This window comes from Arachis hypogaea, chromosome 11 (genome assembly GCF_003086295.3).
Source record: "Arachis hypogaea cultivar Tifrunner chromosome 11, arahy.Tifrunner.gnm2.J5K5, whole genome shotgun sequence".
In the NCBI taxonomy this organism is placed as follows: domain Eukaryota; kingdom Viridiplantae; phylum Streptophyta; class Magnoliopsida; order Fabales; family Fabaceae; genus Arachis; species Arachis hypogaea.
Genome location: NC_092046.1, coordinates 121,655,378 through 121,668,173, shown reverse-complemented (window position 1 = coordinate 121,668,173; position 12,796 = coordinate 121,655,378). Strand labels below are relative to the sequence as shown.

At 37.9% G+C, this 12,796-nt stretch overlaps 1 non-coding gene across 1 annotated transcript; it reads right to left on the bottom strand.

Moving 5' to 3' along the window:
* Nucleotides 1-815: 815 nt before the first annotated feature.
* On the bottom strand, nucleotides 816-923 carry LOC112725375 (small nucleolar RNA R71). The gene has a single exon (XR_003164486.1). It is a non-coding gene; the product is annotated as a small nucleolar RNA R71 (small nucleolar RNA).
* Between the last annotated feature and the right edge of the window lie 11,873 nt (nucleotides 924-12,796).

Below are 12,796 nucleotides of genomic sequence, written 5' to 3'. Positions count from 1 at the left end.
AAAATTCGAATACTAACTAATATTTAAAATAAAAACAAAAATATTTTTATTTTATTTTATTTAATTTTCAAATTCTCCCCCCTCTCATCTCTTTCTATTTATTTATTTATCTACTAACACTTCTCTTCTACTCAAAATTTGAACCCCCTCTTCCTCTCTGTGTTCGAATTTTTCTCTTCTCCTTCTTCTATTCTTCTCTTCTTCTACTCACATAAAGGAATCTCTATACTGTGACATAGAGGATTCCTCTTCTTTTCTGTTCTCTTCTTTTTCATATGAGCAGGAACATGGATAAAGACATTCTTATTGAAGCTGATCCTGAACCTGAAAGGACTCTTAAAAGGAAACTAAGAGAAGCTAAAGCACAACCATCTGGAGAGAACCTGACAGAAATTTTGGAAAAAGAAGGAGACATGGCCGAACCAAATAACAATGTCAACAATGCAAGGAAGGTGCTTGGTGACTTCATTGCACCCTCTGCTGACTTTTATGGAAGAAGCATCTTAATTCCTGCAATTGGAGCAAACAAGTTTGAGCTTAAGCCTCAATTAGTTTCTCTAATGCAACAGAATTGCAAGTTTCATGGACTTCCAATGGAAGATCATCATCAATTCTTAGCCGAATTCTTGTAAATCTGTGACACTGTCAAGACTAATGGAGTTGATCCCGAGGTCTACAGGCTTATGCTTTTCCCTTTTGTTGTAAGAGACAGAGCTAGAACATGGTTGGATTCACAACCTAAGGAAAGCCTGAACTCTTGGGAAAAGCTGGTCAGTGCTTTCCTAGCCAAATTCTTTCCTCCTCAAAAGATGAGCAAGCTTAGAGTGGAAATCCAAACCTTCAGACAGAAAGAAGGAGAATCCCTCTATGAAGCTTGGGAAAGATATAAGTAACTGATCAAAAGGTGTCCTACTGACATGCTTCCAGAATGGAGCATCATAAGTATATTCTATGATGGTCTGCTGAGTTGTCAAAAATGTCATTGGACCATTCTGCAGGAGGATCTCTTCATCTGAAAATCCCTGCAGAAGCTCACAAACTCATTGAAATGGTTGCAAATAACCAGTTCATGTACACCTCTGAGAGGAATCATGTGAACAATGGGACGCCTCAAAAGAAGGGAATTCTCGAAATTGAAACTCTGAATGCCATATTGGCTCAGAATAAAATATTGATTCAGCAAGTCAATATGATTTCTCAAAGTCTGAATGGATTGCAAGCTGCATCCAACAGTACTAAAGAAGCATCTTCTGAAAAAGAAGCTTATGATCCTGAGAACCCTGCAATGGCAGAGGTGAATTACATGGGAGAACCCTATGAAAACACCTATAATCCTTCATGGAGAAATCATCCTAATCTCTCATGGAAGGATCAACAAAAGCCTCAACAAGGCTTCAACAATAATGGTGGAACAAATAGGTTTAGCAATAGCAAGCCTTTTCCATCATATTCTAAGCAACAGACAGAGAATTCTGAATAGAGCCATTCTGGCATGACAACCATAGTATCTGATCTATCCAAGACCACACTAAATTTCATGAATGAAACAAGGTCCTCCATTAGAAATTTGGAGGCATAGGTGGGTCTGCTAAGTAAGAAGATTACTGAAACTCCTCCAAGTACTCTCCCAAGCAACACAGAAGAAAATCCCAAGAGAGAGTGCAAGGCCATAACCATGACCAATATGGCCGAACCTGGAGAGAGTGAGGAGGACGTGAGTCCCAGTGAGAAAAGCCTCATGGGACGTCCCCTAGACAGAAAAGATTTTCCCTTTGAGGAACCAAAGGAATCTGAAGCTCATACAGAGACCATAGAGATTCCATTGAACTTCCTTCTGCCATTCATGAGCTCTGATGAATATTCTTCCTCTAAAGAGGATGAAGATACCATTGAAGAGCATGTTGCTAAATATCTAGGAGCAATCATAAAGCTGAATGCCAAGTTATTTAGTACTGAGACTTGGGAGGATAAACCCCCCTTGTTCACAAATGAACTGAGTGCATTAATGAAGCAGACATTTCCTCAGAAGAAACTGGATCCCAGAAAATTCTTTATACCTTGTACCATAGGCACCATGACCTTTGAGAAGGCTCTATGTGACCTGGGGTCATGGATAAACCTCATGCCACTCTCTGTAATGGAGAAACTGGGAATCTTTGAGGTACAAGCTGCAAGAATTTCACTAGAGATGGCAAACAAATCCATGAAACAGGCTTATGGACTAGTAGAGGACGTGCTAGTGAAGGTTGAAAACCTTTACATCCCTGCTAATTTCATAATCCTAGACACTGGGAAGGATGAGGATGAATCCATCATCCTTGGCAGACCCTTCCTAGCCACAGCAAAAGCTGTGATTGATGTTGACAGAGGAGAGTTGGTCCTTCAGTTGAATGAGGACTACCTTGTATTCAAGACTCAAGGTTCTCCTTCTGTAACTATGAAGAGGAAGCATGAAAAGCTTCTCTCAATACAGAGTCAAACAAAACCCCCACATTCAAACTCTAAGTTTGGTATTGGGAGGCCCCAACAAGCTCTAAGTTTAGTGTTGAGAGGCTACAACACTGCTCTGATTATCTGTGAGGCTCCATAAGAGCTCACTGTCAAGCTATTGACATTAAAGAAGCGCTTGTTGGGAGGCAGCCCAATGTTATTTAACTATATCTATTTATTTTCTATTGTTATTTTATGTTTTTTTTAGGTTGATAATCATGTGAAGTCACAAAAACAACTGAAAAATAAAAAACAGAATGAAAAATAGCATTAAAAATAGCTCACCCTGGAGGAAGAGCTTACTGGCATTTAAACGCCAGTAAGAAGCATCAGACTGGCATTTAACGCCAGAAAGAAGCATCAAGCTGGTGTTAAACGCTAGAAACAAGCACCAAACTGGCGTTTAACGCCAGAACAGAGCATCTACTTGGCGTTTAACGCTAGAAATGGGAGAAAAGCTGGCGTTAAACGCCATAAACAAGCAGCAACCTGGCGTTTAATGCCAGAAGTGCATTCTAAGGGCGTTTTGCACGCCTAAATAGAGCAGGGATGCTAAGTCCTTGACCCCTCAGGATCTGTGGACCCCACAGGATCCCCACCTACCCCACCTCTTCTTCTCTCCTTTTCACACCCTTTCATAACACTCTTTCCCAAATACCCTTCACCAATCACCTCCATACCTCTTCCCCAAATACTCTTCACCACTCACATCCATCCACTCTTCCCAAAAAAACCCACCTACCTCCAAATTTAAAATCCTTTCCCTCCCAAACCCAAACCTAATACACGAACCCTAACCCTTCCCCCACCCTTATATAAACCCCTCAACACTACATCATTTTCACACATTACAAACACTTCTTCCCCCTTGGCCGAATACACTCTTCTCCTCCATCTCCTCCATTTTCTTCTTCTTCTACTATTTTCTTTCTTCTTTTGCTCGAGGACGAGCAAACATTTTAAGTTTGGTGTGGTAAAAGCGTTGCTTTTTATTTTTCCATAACCATTAATGGCACCTAAGGCCAGAGAAACCTCAAGAAAGAGGAAAGGGAAGGCAATTGCTTCCACCTCTGAGTCATGGAAGATGGAGAGATTCATCTCAAAGGTCTATTAAGACCACTTCTATGAAGTTGTAGCCAAGAAAAAGGTGATCCCTGAGGTCCCTTTTAAGCTAAAAAAGGAGTGAGTATCCGGAGATCTGACATGAGATTAGAAGAAGAGGATGGGAAGTTCTCTCCAATCCTATTCAACAAGTCGGGATCTTAATGGTTCAAGAGTTTTATGTAAACGCATGGATCACTAAGAACCATGATCAAAGTATGAACCCAAATCCAAAGAATTGGCTTACAATGGTTCGGGGGGAAATACTTAGATTTCAGTCCAGAAAATATAAGGTTGGCGTTCAACTTGCCAATGATGCAAGAAAACGCACACCCCTACACTAGAAGGGTCAACTTTGATCAAAGGTTGGACCAAGTCCTCATAGACATATGTGAGGAAGGAGCTCAATAGAAAATTGACTCAAGAGGCAAGCCGATTCAACTAAGAAGGCATGACCTCAAGCCAGTGGCTAGAGGATGGTTGGAGTTCATCCAACGCTCAATCATTCCCACTAGCAACCGGTCTGAAGTTACTATAGACCGGGCCATCATGATCCACAGTATCATGATTGGGGAGGAAGTGGAAGTTCATGAGATTATACCTCAAGAACTCTACAAGGTGGCTGACAAGTCCTCCATTTTGGCAAGGTTAGCCTTCCCTCACCTCATTTGTCACCTCTGCAATTCGGCTGGAATTGACATAGAGGGAGACATCCTCATTGAAGAGGACAAGCCCATCACTAAAAAGAGGATGGAGCAAATAAGAGAGCCCACTCATGGACCTCAACAAGAGCATGAGGAAATTCCTCATCATGAAATCCATGAGATGCCTCAAGGGATGCACTTTCCTCCACAGAACTATTGGGAGCAAATTAACACCTCCCTAGGAGAATTGAGTTCCAACATGGGACAACTAAGGGTGGAGCACCAAGAGCATTTCATTCTCCTTCATGAAATTAGAGAAGATCAAAGAGCCATGAGGGAGGAGCAACAAAGGTAAGGAAGAGACATAGAGGAGCTCAAGAACACCATTGGTTCTTCAAGAGGAAGAAGACGCCACCCTCACTAAGGTGGACCCGTTCCTTAATCTCCTTGTCTATTTAATTTTTCAGTTTTCGCTTTTTGAACCTTATGTTTTGTTTATGTTTGTGTCTTTACTATAGGATCATTAGTATTTAAGTGTCTATGTCTTAAAGCTATGAATATCCTATGAATCCATCACCTCTCCTAAATGAAAAATGTTCTAAAAATAAAAGAACAAGAAGTACATGATTTCAAATTCATCCTTGAAATTAGTTTAATTATTTTGATGTGGTGACAATACTTTTGTTTTCTGAATGAATGCTTGAACAGTGCATATGTCTTTTGAATTTGTTATTTATGAATGTTAAATTTTTTAGCTCTTGAAAGAATGATGAAAAGGAGAAATGTTATTGATAATCTGAAAAATCATAAAATTGATTCTTGAAGCAAGAAAAAGCAGTGAATACAAAAGCTTGTAGAAAAAAAAAAGAAAGAAAGAAAAAGAAAAAGCAAGCAGAAAAAGCCAATAGCTTTTTAAACCAAATGGCAAGAGCAAAAAGCCAATAACCCTTTAAACAAAAGGCAAGGGTAAAAAAGATCCAAGGCTTTGAGCATCAGTGGATAGGAGGGCCCAAAGGAATAAAATCCTGGCCTAAGCGGCTAAACTAAGCTGTCCCGAACCATGTGCTTGTGGCGTGAAGGTATCAAGTAGAAAGCTTGAGACAGAGTGGTTAAAGTCGAGGTCCAAAGCAAAAAAAAAAAAAGAGTGTACTTAAGAACCCTGGGCACCTCTAATTGGGGACTTTAGCAAAGCTGAGTCATAATCTAAAAAGGTTCACCCAGTTATGTGTCTGTGGCATTTATGTATCCAGTGGTAATACTGGAAAACAAAGTGCTTAAGGCCACGGCCAAGACTCATAAAGTAGCTGTGTTCAAGAATCAACATACTGAACTAAGAGAATCAATAACACTATCTAAATTCTGAGTTCCTATAGATGCCAATCATTCTGAACTTCAAAGGATAAAGTGAGATGCCAAAACTGTTCAGAGGCAAAAAGCTACTAGTCCCGCTCATCTAATTGAAGCTAAGTTTCATTGATATTTTGGAATTTATAGTATATTCTCTTCTTTTTATCCTATTTGATTTTCAGTTGCTTGGGGACAAGCAACAATTTAAGTTTGGTGTTGTGATGAGCGGATAATTTATATACTTTTTGGCATTGTTTTTACATAGTTTTTAGTATGTTTTAGTTACTTTTTAGTATATTTTTATTAGTTTTTAAATAAAAATTACATTTCTGGACTTTACTATGAGTTTGTGTGTTTTTCTGTGATTTCAGGTAATTTCTGGCTGAATATGAGGGACTTGAGCAAAAATCTGATTCAGAGGCTGAAGAAGGACTGCAGATGCTGTTGGATTCTGACCTCCCTGCACTCAAAATAGGTTTTCTGGAGCTACAGAAACCCAATTGGTGCACTCTAAATTGCGTTAGAAATTAGACATCCAGGGCTTTTTAGAAATATATAATAGTTCATACTTTGCTCGAGTTTTGACGACGCAAAACTGGCATTCAAACGCCAACTTCCTACCCTATTCTGGAGTTAAACGCCAGAAATAGGTTGCAAATCAGAGTTAAACGCCAGAAACAGGCTACAACCTGCCGTTTAACTCCAAAAGAGTCTCTACAAATGAAAGCTCAATGCTCAGCCTAATCACACACCAAGTGGGCCCGGAAGTGGATTTCTACATCATTTACTTATCTTATGTAACCCTAGCTACTAGTTTAGTATAAAAACTACTTTTAGTGATTTATTTTATAGCTCTGGTTAGTCTTTGAATAATTTTATGTTCAGAGATCACGTTTAGGGGGCTGGTCATTTGGTCATGCCTGGACCTTCATCACTTATGTATTTTCAACGGTAGAGTTTTTACACCCCATAGATTAAAGTGTGGAGCTATGTTGTTCCTCATGAATTAATGCAAAGTACTATTGTTTTCTTATTCAATTTAAGCTTATTCCTATTCTAAGATATTCGCTTGCACTTCAACATGATGAATATGATGATCCGTGACACTCATCCCTATTCTCAACCTATGAACGCGTGCCTGACAACCACTTCCGTTCTACCCTAGATCGAGCGTGTATCTATTAGCCTCAATCCCGAAAGATCGGAGTCTTCGTGGTATAAGCTAGAATTATTAGCGGCCATTCCTGATATCCGGAAAGTCTAAACCTTGTCTGTGGTATTCCGAGTTAGATCTGGGAAGGGATGACTGTGACGAGCTTCAAACTCGCGAGTGTTGGGCGTAGTGACAGACGCAAAAGGATCAATGGATCCTATTCCAACATGATCGAGAACCGACAGATGATTAGCCATGCGGTGACAGCGCATTTAGACCATTTTCACTGAGAGGACGGGAAGTAGCCATTGACAATGGTGATGCCCAACATACAGCTTGCCATGGAAAGGAGTATGAATGATTGAATGAAGGCAGTAGGAAAGCAGAGATTCAGAAGGAGCAAAGCATCTCCATACGCTTATCTGAAATTCTCACCAATGAATTACATAAATATCTCTATCTTATTTTATATTTTAATTATATTTTAAATATCAAAATCCCATAACCATTTGAATCTGCTTGATTGAGATTTACAAGATGACCATAGCTTGCTTTAAGCCGACAATTTTTGTGGGATTGACCCTTACTCACATAAGGTTTATTACTTAGACGACCCAGTGCACTTGCTGGTTAGTTGTGTGGAGTTGTGAAAAAGAATTGAGATTATGAACGTGCGTACTAAGTTTTTGGCACCGTTGCTGGGGAATGAACAATCACGATTTCCTGCACCTTTTGTGTAGTAATATTCCAGGTTGGTTTTCTATCTCTGAATATAATGAATTGTTTAAATTTTATGTTGGACTTACTTTTCCTAAGATAGAATTTTAGGACAGAAGTGAGAGAAGGTCTCGTAGTGGCATCTTCTCAAAACCCTTGTTTACTAAAAAAATATGGAGTTATAAGGGGTTTCGCACTAGAATAGTTAGGATTCGATGTTTTATTGAATGCGTCTATGTTATAATTTATGCTTACAGTTGTTTCCTCTGTGAAAATTGTTATGTTTACTCGATAGATGTCTCTGAATTAAGGAGAAGTTCTGCCGAATTATTGTTTAAATTGTTTAAAACATGTTTGGTTTGTCAGAAAATAATAATTTTATTTGGCGAGAGATTCTAATCATAGGGTACTGATGAGTGGCCCAAAGTGGGTTCGGAATTTATCTCAAAATTAAATTGGCGTTGCAAGTATAGTTCCAAACCCAACAATTGACCAATATCAAATTTAAATCTAAAGATGTCACAATTCAAATCAATTAATAACTGGGAGTTTTAAGTCCCGGGTCGTCTTCCCTATGAGTTGCAATTAAGTGTCTATTATTGGCTATAGGGAAATGGGGGTTGGATGATAGCAATTGGCGAGAAATTAAAATGCAAGAAGGTAGCTTAACATGCAAGAAATTAAATGAAGGCAAGTAAAGACAATAAAAATGGAAATTGAAAGCTAGAAAGGACTCTTGGCAAGAAGTGGGTAATTAAGGATTCCTATCCTAGTTGTGGACCACAAACATGGTAATTATGTGTGAATTAATACCAATTAGTCAACCCTACATCGAGGATAAGTCAACTAGGCATAATTAATCTCAATCCCTAAGTCCTAAGTCAACACTAGTGGGTCACTTAGAGTCAAGGAAAACCAAATTAATTAACAACCCTCACACAATGTGGAATGGACATCCACCACTCAAGTTCACCAAAACCACACAATTTCTCAACCAAGAGTGAGAAAAACTAAGCAAAATCCCAACCAAGCATTTTGTCAAACACTTGGTGGGCATGTAAAGAAAGCATGATAAAATGACAAGAAATAATAAATTCTACAACTACCAAGCAAGGAAAATAAAGATAGCAACTCAATGAAGCAATAAATGACATAAAACATAAAATTGCATTAAATGTAATTTAAAATGACAAGAGTGTTCATAAGCATAAAAAGCAACAAAATGAGGAAATTAACATGATAAACTAAAGAGATTAAGACAATAAAGTAAAGAAGGGTAGAAGAAACTAGATCAAAACAAGAATTAGACATAGAAATTATAAGGAAATTAAACTAAAAATCCTAGGTTCTAGAGAGAAAGGGGAGCTTCTCTCTCTAGAAAGTCAACTACATGACTAAAATCTAACCCTAATTGCTCCCCCCTTCAAATGGAGTGAGGCCTTGCTTAATATAGAAAGAATCAGCATCAAAAAGTCCAAAAACTGGGCTCTGGAAGCCCAGAAATCGCCCCCAGCGATTTCCATTAAATGAGTCACGCGCTGGGACGTGTGCGGACGCACAGGTGTGTGTGTCCGCACACATGCTGAATTTCTTCTTCTGTGTACGCACAGGTTGTCGTGCGCACGCACACTCCAATGTGTGCTTCTCCTTTGTTTTCTTCAAGTTTTCTCCCTTTGTACATGTTTCCTTCCACTTTTGCCTTGCCAAACTTGCCTTTAGGACCTAAAATCACTCATCAAACATGTCATGGCATTGAGTGGCATAAAAGTGGGATTAAAATAACTAATTTAAGCACAAAAATATATGTTTTCACATTTAGGCACAATCTAGAAGGAAAACACAAAAGCGTGCTATTCGGATGAATAATTGTGGGCTTATATGATAGAATCCACTCAAATCAAAGCAAAATATATCGTCAAATATGGACTCATCAATTCTCCCACACTTAAATAATAGCATGTCCTCATGCTAATCACAATCAAAGGAGAAGGATAAGGAGGGTAAGCAATTTATTAAATGCAACTAACTGCGTGCATGCAACTACACTAAATACTATCTATATATATATATGTACACTATAGTTCCTATTTAGTTTGGTACAAAATAAACAAGAGATTCCAATTAATCCGAAACAAGCCTTAGGGCCAAGGCAAAGAGTCAATACACTATGATCAGAGTCCAAAGAATTGAATTAAGATTTTCAAAACTAACCAACAAATAACTTGCAAGAAGATACAATATAATGCACAAGAACATAGAATTGAGCGACCGAACCCCTCACCGGATGTGTATTCACTCAATTCGCTCAGTGTTTAGGGCTTAATCGCTCAATTCTCCTTTTGTCATATTTCTCAAAGATTTTTAAGTCATCCAACAATCAACAATTATTTAGTGCATGCATACAAATATCATGAGGACTTCATGGTGGTAATGGGGCTAGGGTCAAGGTAGGATGCATATGGTCAAGTGGACTAGAATTTGAATTTTTGATCAACCTAAGCTTCCCACCTAACCTATGACAACCTATACAACTCAAAGCTAACCTAACTACCCATTCTTCACTTTTCACACACTCCTGTATTCTCTTTTTGATCATTACATATATGCATTGATTCTTATTGACTTCATTTTGGGGCATTTTGTCCCCTTTTTGTTACCTTTTTTTTCTATTTTTATTATTATTATCTTTTTTTTAGAACATCAATGCATATGGTTTAACATAATTCAAACATGACTATGTACCCAATTCCCAAAATTTTGACAAAAATATAAAAATACCCTTTTAACCCGACCAATGTTCCCAAACTTACCAAACTTGAATGATAAATACTCTCACTAGCCTAAGCTAATCAAAGATCCAAACAAACTTGGTTAGGAGTTCTCTTGTTGTTTGAGGTTGAATGCGAGAAATGTAAACAAACTTGCATGAAAGCAATGAACAAATAGCAAGTAGGCTAAAGGACACAAGAAATTGAACTAAACAAGAGTAAATGACAATCAATCAATGTAAAAGCCTTAGCTAGGGTTGGGAATTGGAATTCTTATCCTCATTGCCTCCAACAATCGTGATAAGAATTGATTATTGCTCCATTTAGTTAACCTCTAACTATGGAGGAAAGTCAAGTAGAGATAATCAATTTGAGTCCACAAGTCCTAGTCAAATCCTAAGGAAAGACTAGAGTTAGTGTCATTCAAATCAATTAGCAATGTCCAATTATCAATCAACAAAAGGCTTTGACAATTCAAGCGTCTCCAATTGTCCAACCCCTAAGCCAAGAATGAAAATCTACTCCATAGCTATAGTTGACATTTTCTAAAATAAGTGGTGAACAAGAATGAAAGACATTGTGAAATTGAGAAGAGAATTTGAATTCAAGCTATCTAATACAAGCAATCAACAACAATAAAGCACTTCACAACAATGAACATGAAATTCTTCAATGCATTAATAGAAATCAAAGTAACAAGATCTAAATCCAAGATCTACAATGCTAGAGTAACAAAAACACTAAATTGAGGGTGGAAGAGTGAGATCCACAAACTAGAACAATGTAGAATTGAGATTGAATTCAGATGTAACCAAAGGATCCAAGTGAAATTGGAATTGAGAAAGCCAAAACCTAGAGAGAAGTTAGAGTTTCTCTCTCTAAAAAACTCCAAAACTAACTACCAAAAAAATTTCTAAATGTGAGTAATGTGTAATGTGTGAATCCCCTTCAATCCTTGGTCCTTTTAGCCTTTTCCATCCAAAATTCAGCTCAAAACTGGGCTAGGAGCTCTTCTGAAATCGCCAGGCATGATTTCATTAAAGAAGCCACGTGCCGAGCGTCACGCGTACGCGTCGTCTAGGTTTTTGCGATCCACGCGTGCGCGTCGATGAGAATTCTGCCCAGCCACTTATATGCGTCCACGTTTGCACGCCAATCCCAGATTCCAGCTCCCACGCATTCCCGTCGGCTACGCATGCGCGTTGATGCCAATACTCCAAAGCTCCATTTTTCATGCTCCTTCTACTTATGCATGCTTTCTTCCTCTCTTCTAGACCATTCTTGCCCCTATAAACTCTAAAATCACTCAACAAATGGATCATGGCATTGAATGGTAATAGAGGAAGATAAAAATATAGCATAATTAAGGAATAAAAAGCATGTTTTCAACCATCAAGCAAAATTAGGAAGGAAACATAAAACTATATATTTTACATGGATAAGTGTGATAGAATGTTGATAGAACCCTCCAAATTCTAAACAAAATAAACCCTAAAAGGGATTGAAAGACCAAAGAATCATAGGAGAATGGGAATTTATTAAATGCAAATTACCTTATGGATGCAACTAATGCAAATGTATCTATCTACTTGGTCAAAGGTAGATCAACTTCCAAGAATATATATGAGTACATAGGGCCAAAATGACAAAATAATTCATGACTCTACCAATTCAAAGCATCGAAGTGGAGTGTGCATAGCTTGCATAAAGAATGCTTGTGAAAGCCGGGAACTAGGAATTGAGCGTCAAACCCTCACCGGAAGTGTTTGCACTTTATTCTCTCTAGTGTTTAGGGTTGACCACTCAATCCTCCTCTAATCATGCTTTCTAAGATTTGTTTGTCATCTAACAATCAACAATTATCCAATGCATGTACACACCTATCATGAGGTCTTTTCATAGGTTGTAATGGGGCTAGGGTCAAGGTAAGGTTATATATAGCTAAGTGAGCTCAAGATTTGAATCTTTGATTAACATAAGCTTCCCACCTAACCTATATAGCCACCTATAAAAATCTAATACAAGCCTAACTATCCATTCTTCTCTTCTTTACATACTCATGCATTCTTTTCTTGATCATTTCCCATATGCATTGACCATTATTGAACCTTACTTTGAGGCCTTTTGTCCCCTTTTTATTTCTTTCTTCTTCTTTTCTTTTTTCTTCTATTTTTTTCTTTTTTTTCCTTTTCTACATATTTTTTTTTCTTCTTTTCTTTCTTTTTGAACTACAAACATATACAAGAACATCAATGTACATGGCTTCGTATTTAATGCATGAATATGTACCCAATTCCTAAGATCTTCAATGAAAATTATAAACACCCCCTTTCACCTCAACCAATGTCCCAAGTTTCCCCACACTTGAATGACACACACACACTAGCCTAAGTTAATCAAAGATCCAAATAAAGGACATTTATTGTTTTTCGATTTAAGGCTTGTAATGTGCTAATATTAAGAACAAAGTGGTTTATCATAGGCTTAAAGTTGGCTAACAATGGTTGATGAAAGGTAGGCTATTTGGATACGTGAGCTAAATGAAATGATGGCCTCAATCATATAAATGCATGTCT